A 9,155-nucleotide genomic window follows, 5' to 3' on the forward strand; every position below is an offset into this window, starting at 1 on the left:
TAGCTCTTCGAATCAGGCACTTCATTAGAATTCTGAGGACGAAATTATTTTAAGGAGGGAAGAATATCATACCCCATATTTTATTTGGTACATTATTTGGTGCAATAATTTAGTTAAAATTTGATTAATAGATTTTAGAATTCAAAATAATGAATAATGTTTTATTTAGATAATTGGTTATTAAAAATTTGAATTTGTAAGCTATCTTTTAGTTGTTTAAAACTTGAATATGAGTCAAACCACTAAGTACGTGATAAGAGAAAAACATATATTAGATTTTAAAAAGCTAAATGAGAATGTGGGGAAAATTGTGGACAACAGTTTCATAGTTTGTTGAGCTACTTATTATTTAAACAAAGTCACCATGTTAGTGCTTTCACACGAAACCCATCTTAGAGCGAGAGAGAAGAGTTGGTGCATAAGAAAGGAAGTTTTGGACCTACACGTGCAAGAAGGTAGAAAAGAGCTAACTGGAGTGTCACTGTTAAATATTGGGTTATTAAAGTTTAAGAGGAGGAGAAAGAGATTTTTGGGTTATAAAAGATTAAGAGGAGGAGAAAGAGAATTACAAGGAAGCTAGGTTAAGGCGTGCCAAAATTTTGAGAGAAGTGTACATCTTGTGGAGGTTTAGTTAAAATTTAATCACTACATAATTTAAGATGACTATTATTTCTGTTGTATACTAATACTAGTCATTTTATTTTCAGATTTATAACTATTTGTACACATTTTTACATACTTATATCAAACTCTAAATTCAGGTAGGTGTTATCAAATTATTATATATTTGTTTCTGTGTTTATATATTGTGTTAGGTTACTGTTTAATACCTGTTTAATTAATTTAATTAATTGATTAATTGTTATTTGTACTGGCTATAAGGTGTTTAATTAGTCGTGGACTAATTAGTCATGTTCCATGCTGTTATTTGTACTGCTGTTTTAATTGATTACCTGCTGTCGTGGCTAGAAGGTGTTTAATTAGTCGTGGTCTAATATGTCATAAAGTTGGTTTAAGAAATTATATGATTATCGGGTTTATACATTTTGTTAATTGAATGATATGGTATATTTTAATATTGCTAGTGTTTGACTTGTTTTGCTAATTATTATTTACTAGTTATGTGTGTATTGTTCACAATAATTATCATGTTATGTTATGCTAGTTTGTTAATATGCAAAAACTTATAAAATAAAATCTATTTTTCACAAAACTTAGTTGATTGAGGTTTTTTAAAATTGACAAAATATGTATTAGTGGGACTAAGAGCATCTCCAACCATGACCCTTAGCTAAAAACTGAGTTGGCATAACAAAAATAAAAAATATAGTCAATTTTTTCAAAAAGTCACACTCCAACCATACCCACCCCATGTCTATAATTATAGCCAACCTCCTATGGATGGCTATATTTGTCGATCCAACTACAGCCTGTAAGAAAACTGTAGGAAGATTACACATCAGTTATTACCATATTAAAGTGATATATTCTATTTATAATAATCTAAAATATTAATAACATACTATTTTTAAATTATAGCCAACCAATAAAGCCAATACCATTGAAGTAAAATGTCTTACAGGTTCAGCAAATTTTATATAATGTCTTACAGGTTCAATTTAGCCAACTATTATAGCCAACCTCTTTGGACATGCTCTAATTATACAAATAGTTTCTATTTAACATGATATATGTAGTTAAAGCATTTTGTTGCTTAGGTTAAGTAATTAATAATTGGTTATTTGTTTATTTAAAATTGTAAATTGTTTACATTTGTAATCATATTATGTTATTATATTTTTCACATGCATAACATTTTTGTTACTTTAGTCTCATTTTTCTTATAGTCAATATGTTATTAATTATAGTATCTAATTCTTGGCCATAAAAATTCAAATTTTATAATTAATTGTGTATGTAGTATTAATGTGCACGTACCATATTCAAATGTGGGTTTGATAGATCTTTCAGTATGTGTTGGTAAACATAGAGCATATCTGCTTTATTTATTTTTATCAATTTAATATGTTAAATGAATGTATAATATATATTTGTCTAATTTTATAAAGTAATATACTTAAAAATTTCTATTTTACTTTTATAAATGAATAAAATATATTTTATATTTTATAAACCAGCTTGTATATTATTCATATTATTTGTTAGATTTATATTTATATAACTCTAATATGAGATAGTGATCATCTGGGTCAGTTGTGGGAGCTGTATAGAATATTATAATTTTGTTAGCTTACTTTTTAGTGATTTTAGAGTTTTAGAGTCCGGCATTTATAAGTTATATTTCTTTTGATATTATAGATTGATTTGGAGGTTGATTTGGAGCTAGGTAGTTGTGTGAGCATTATTGAATATTTTAGACCGATTCTGATTCCTGGTACGGGTATCTTCCATTCTCTCTTCATTTAACATATATTTTCTTCCTCTGTACTTATTGTCTTATCATATTTTGTCCTTTATACCTATTATCTTATAATATTTTGTTTTGTTAAGTTGTACATCTAATATATGTACACTTATTAATTTTTGCTTAGCCATCTTTGATCCCTTTTGTTGCTTAACCATTTTTGATCCATGTTGCCTATTAATATACTTGATTTTCACATAGAGCTTTATTTTCAGTAATATTAGCAACACTTTGTAACCATTTGTTATAGGCTCTTAAACTTATCTGTGTGCGTAAATCATAGCCAAGACACATGGAGTCTTTGCAGTCTTTGGTGCTCTCGACACTAACTCATATTAGTGCTGTGAGTATACGAGCATGTCTCTGGGGTATGGGAAAAAATTAAGATTATGATCATTTTATTTATTTATGGAAATATTTTATATATTTCATTTTATCCTTCTTGTGGATAACCGGGGAATGAACTGTTTGCACTGTGCTTTGCTTGGTGTTTACTAGTGAACAGAGGTTTTATAAGATGCTCTTATCAGTCCCTACCTTACTTGTACTCAGCCATTTATTTGATTTATCATTAGTTTGTTTCGTTGATTCTAAATATTTACTGTCATATTACTCCTCTTCTTGAATAATTACTCATTTATTTTACATTTTAATGATATATTCGTACTGGGCATTTGCCTCACTCGTATTTATTTCTTTCCACATGTAGTCAGGATAAAGCGGGGGTGTGATGAGTACTGCCCAAATTTTAGCTTGTTTATCTAGTTGAAAATAAAGTCATGGACATGTTTTATTTCAAATTATTTTGGATCTTGTTACAGAACTTTTTGGAAGATTTTGAACTTTTAGTTTAATAAATTATGTTTAGCTTGTTTTTTCTTTCATTAATAAATAAGACTTAGCTTGTTTAGCCTCTACTTGTTTAAGTAGGGTGTTACACCGGTGGTGGGCCATGATGTTATTAATGAGTAATCATAGAATTGCATGTCAAAATTGAGGGAGTTCTTCAGAATCTTGTTTTCAGAAATTCATAGTTTTGATTTGATTTATGTGAATCAATAACGAATACTTGCTTGATGTTTGGTTTGATTAAGAATCAATGATTTTGAAGTTCGATTATGCATCTAAATGTTAAGTGCAAAATTTGTAGAATTTAATAAACTACGTAGAATTTTATGTGTGGATTGTGTTCAAGTTTAGTAGTCGAGTAATTGATTTGATACTTGTAAGGGAATTGTGAATGGTTGTCAGAATATAATCTTGCTTGGTTGTGAATTAAAGGATATCAAGTAAATACGAATACTTCATGTCAAATTTTCAGTAGAAATGTAATGTTAATGAATCGTCTGATAGTTAAGAGACGTAAAAGTTTACAATTGATAATAAGGGTTGTTTAAATAATGGTGTTATAAATATATGAATAAGAGTATGTTATTGGTCGTGATATGTATTAAATGTTAATCGAGATGTCCATATGTGTTTACTTAGTTTATAGTAAAGTAAAGTTGATAAAGATTTTGAGTATAATTCAGTTGGATATGATTATGTGTAAACATGATAATATGATTATAAAATAAAGGTATATGCTAATAAGTATGTTAATTAACGCGAAAGAGTATAAATTTTAGACGTTCGAGGGAACGTCATTTTATTACGAGATCCTTAATCATGGTTTATTTTTTTTTGTAGATTTGGAAAGTGAGGGCGCTTAAATTAGAAAAGGAAAGGCAGTTCTAGATGATAATAACCCTATTCAAATCAAGAAGGAAAGTTTTTGAGGCAAGTAACTATGTCCTCACTTGAAAAGTGGATTTGATATGAAATGTTAAAGAAAATGATAGAGATAATAGATTAGGTTATTCCTGGAACTTATATACCTTTTTGTTAGCCTATTTCCTTATATACATACAATGCTTATTCCAATACCTTGTTCATTTCACTGATACCTATGCTACCCTGATCCTTATGCCTTGATAAGACCTATGCTTTGCCGGCATTTCCACGTTGATAATTTTTATGTCTTGCTAATACTTATACCTGAATTACATTTTAATTTGTTTTCCATTGACATGACTTTGCTTTACCCTTGACTTCTGAAAATGAAATGAAGAATGATTTTCGACTTGAAAGAGTCCAAATGATTTCAAAGGACGGTAATTCCCTTAAAATTGAATGTGATTTGATTAGAAATTTTATCTTCCAATATAAAGGTTTTCATTGAAATCCTAAAGATTGGAGGCGCAAGTGGTCTTGTAATAACGACCTAGCCAAGTGTATGGATCCCGGAGATAGCCCGGAGCGTTGTGTAACTAGGGATAGACCGGTATATAAGAAGGCCGATATAGTGTCGTACGTACATTTTATGAACGGATAGAGGTCACTAGGGGCTGATCACCTGTATCATATTTATCATTTATGCACGATGATCCTGTTTTATTAAGGTTATTAGAAAATATATGATTTCAAAAAGTACATAATATAGATGAGTACATCTAGAAATTAATTTCAAAAAAAATGGAAAGATTTGAATCAGAAATACTTGAACTCAATCAACCTTTCTTTCAATAACCTTCTAGAACCTAAACACTTAAAACCAAAAGCCAAAACTTGTGGGTATGAACCCTTTTAACATTGAAGTGATCTTAATAGTTATTGATTGCTAGGTTACTTGCTGAGTTTTATACTCATGATATTTTTGTGTTATTGTTCTAACCATAACAGTTAAGCTTGAGGATGGCGAGACTTAGACATACTACCAGAAAGAGTGTTTATAACGGTCCATTTCGTCGTTAGGTTTCACATTCCAGATCAGGTGGAGGGATCAATGAGATCGGCGACATATTTTGAGTTGTAAAATTTTTGGTTCAGATACTATAGGGTTATCTGCCAATTCCAAGTCGGAATTCTTTCTAATATTCATAAAAGTTTGTAATAATATTAGTTAATATTTTGGTTTATAGTTGTGTTTTTTTCATACCTTATCTTGTGTAGACAATGTAGTATCTCAGGGTTTTTATTATTTTATTACAGGGTTAATTATTATATTGGTGTCATGGCTCCTCGATCTTGACCTCGGATCGGAAGGCGTCACAATTTTTGTGATCAATATAATTACTTTTCATTTCTCTTATAATAGATCGAATCAAATTATATTTTTAGTGTGTGTATAAGTTTTAATCATATATTGAAATTCAATTATGAAAATAATTCTATAATAACATCAAATTGTTTCGTACCAAATAAATAAGGGCTTTTTTGAAAAATACCCCATATATTTAACTAGTTTTGCAAAAATACATTCTCTTTTTAAAAGTTTTTTACAAAAATACCATCTTTTGAAAATTATTGGCAAAATTACCATTCCAGCTTTACAACCATATTTGCAATTGTAATAAACCACAATCAATCGCAATCACAACTTCAAAAATTAGTAATTAAAATAATTTTTGGTTGAAAAATACATTGATTAACAAGTTACACTTATTAAATCAGATGTAACCTAAAATGCAATTAAAAACAAACTTTAATTATTTTCCAGAAAATCGAAAAAGGAGTTAGCATTTAGTTGATTTTGGTTGCAAAAGATATTTTGCAAATCTTCAAAAGATGGTAAAATTACAAAAAACATCTCAAAAGTGGTATTTTTGGTACATTCTCGGGAATTTACCAAATATACCATTTTTTGAGGGTTTTTTTGCGATTTTATAATCTTTTGAAAATATTTGCAAAAATACCTTTTGCAACCAAAATCAACTAAATGCAATTTTTTTTAAAATTTTCTTGAAAATAATTAATTTCTATTTTTGGTTGCATTTTAGGTTGCATTTGATTTAATCGGTGCAACTAGTTGACAACGTATTCTATAACCAAAAATTAGCTTAATTACTACTTTTTGAAGTTGTGGTTGATTGTGGTTTATTTTAGTTCCAAATATAGTTGTAAAGTCGCGGGAGGTATTTTTACAGATATGTTTTAAAAGATGGTATTTTTGCAAAAAAAAATTAAAAAGAGAAGGTATTTTTGCAAAAAAATATTTCAATGCATGAGTATTTATTTTAGAAAAAAACTCAATAAACAATTACACGAAGTACCATGTTTCATTCACAGGCTATTTTATATGTGTGTGTGTGTAATTTTAATTATATGAAACAGTATACAATTTACATTTTATTATAAATAGAGTATTGTATAAAATCGTTTAAAATAATACATTTTTCAAATTATATTTACTGCTAGAATTATTATTTTTATAAATTGGTAAAAAAAACATTTTTCTTCTTTTTTTGTACGATATATAAATTAGAATTTAAAATTTGCTCTGTAAGAATTCACCATTATTAAAAAAGTGACATACACACAGTTTAAAATTTAATATTAATGTACATATTATTTTAACAAAGTGGAATATGGAAAAAAAGTTGATTTGAGTACAAAGCTCGCAGCTTAGACCGATCGTGCGATAATTAATCTGGACCAAATACTGAGTACTTTTTAAAAATAAGGTCAAGTCCATGACAAATTATAATAAATCAAGTGAGCAATTTTAATATATATTATTTATTGGTTTGGCCTTACAATTGTCTTTTAACACATTAATACGTGAGGATGTAAGAAGATAGCTAGAAATATAAATCGATAGACTTATTTATTTTTTAAAATTAACTATACCTAATAATTTGCTAATTATGTTTGAAGTGAAAAATAATATATGTTTCTATATACGATACTCGCACATGATGTGTATTATTAATAACATATGTGACAATATGTTCAGTTGAATGAACCTCTTTGTGTATGTATAGGCTCGATTTCGATTTCAACCAACAATACATTTTTAATTTAATTTTAACTAAATTTTAGATATGGGGGCATATTAGTCATTTTAGCTCAGGAATAAAATGACTCACTAATTTTATACTCATGTTGGTGTATTATATAAATAATAAGGATACAAAGTACAAATATAAAAAGAAAAAGATATTTAAAAGTTAATATTAATTAGTCTCAATATATAATACCAAATATTTACTTAGGCTCCGTTTGGGAATACTGTTGAAAACTAATGTGCTGTGAGAAAAAGTGTTTATGGAAAAAGTGTTGTCAGGAAAATTAGATGACTGTTTGGTATTTTTTTTAATTTATGCATATTTTGAGATATAATATATAAAAATAATGTTTTTGAGAATGTTTTATGGTGAAACTGACAGCTACTTTTTGCAAAAGCGAAAAACAGCTTTTTCCAAAAGCATGGGGGACATGCTTTTGCTAACAACAGCTTTTAAATCAAAAGCGCTTTTTCAGAAAGCAGCTTTTAAAATTTATCAAACACTGTTCTGACAGCTTTTCAGTAAAAAATTGTTGTAGTTGTCTGCAACAGCAATATCAAACGCGACCTTAGTCAAGACACACAAGCACACTTAATACGTGTATTATTAACAACACATATGGTTAAGTGGCTTGATGATATTATATTATGTAGAGTAATTATAAGATTTGGGTTCGGTTATATTCAACAACAATTTTTTTAACGAATATTAAATATAGGGAAAAATTAGTCTTTTTAAATCATGAATAAAAAATCTCACTAATTTTATACTCATGTTAGTCAATATAATATAGATAAAAAGTTTAACGATCTTCATATGTTAAACATATTAAAATCCTATATTTGGATTTTGATTGAACTCTCAAATTTTAAGCGCCGGTGAAATTATGTGCTAGCACTCTTAAACATTAATGGCGGTAAAACTAATTGAGAAATGCACCAAAATATATTTTGGGGTGTATAATGGTCCAAAATATCACTTCTCAAAATTAGAGCTCATATTGTCACTACAACAAGTTACATGGTGTAGCGTGTGGAAAATCACCCCAAACGCTACACGATGTCGCGTTTTGTTATTATTATTTTTTATATTTCATTGTGGCAAACGTTAGATCATGTAACATTTTGTGTTTTTTTATTTATTTTTTCATATCTTGAGTTTCTTTTGGTGTATTATTTAGAGGCCCGGACACATCACTTAATGTCACGACGTTTCGATATTTCTTTTTATTTAATATTTTTAAAATGTAAGATTATATCATTATTTAACAATTTTTAACATTTAGGGTTCACCAATCCCCTTTTGGGTTTTAAAAATATTAAAAGATAAAATGTTACATCGATTTAGGCCTTAGCGTTTAGGGCCCTAAACCCTAACTTAAGCTAGGCTCTAAACTCTAGGAACTAAAAATGTAAATTTTAAATTAAATAATTTTAAATTTAAAAGTGTAACTTAATTTAATAATTTTTAACATTTTAGGTTTCGGCAATCCCCTTTTGGGTTTTAGAAACAATCAAAATTATTTTTTAGTATTTTAGGAATTAACAATTTTTTATTTGAGTTTAAAAATATTTTCTTATAAAAAAATTATATGTGTAAAATACTAGTTAAAGCAGAGTTTTGGAGCCAAAACTACATAATGTAGTGTTTGATTTCAAAACTCAACTTAATATTAGGTTTTGCACAATTAAAAAAAAAGTCAAAGGTGTATAACGCTAGACGATATAGGGCTTTTTGCCTGAACGCTATACGATGTATTGTTACATTTTGGACTATTATTTTCCGAAGTGATATTTTGGACCATTTTTAACCCCAAAATGATATTTAGGGTCACCACCCAAACTAATTCGGAGGACACTGATTCTTAAAAAAATTATGGTCGTTACAGTTATAATGTTATAAAA

This window comes from Apium graveolens, chromosome 2 (genome assembly GCF_009905375.1).
Source record: "Apium graveolens cultivar Ventura chromosome 2, ASM990537v1, whole genome shotgun sequence".
Lineage (NCBI taxonomy): Eukaryota > Viridiplantae > Streptophyta > Magnoliopsida > Apiales > Apiaceae > Apium > Apium graveolens.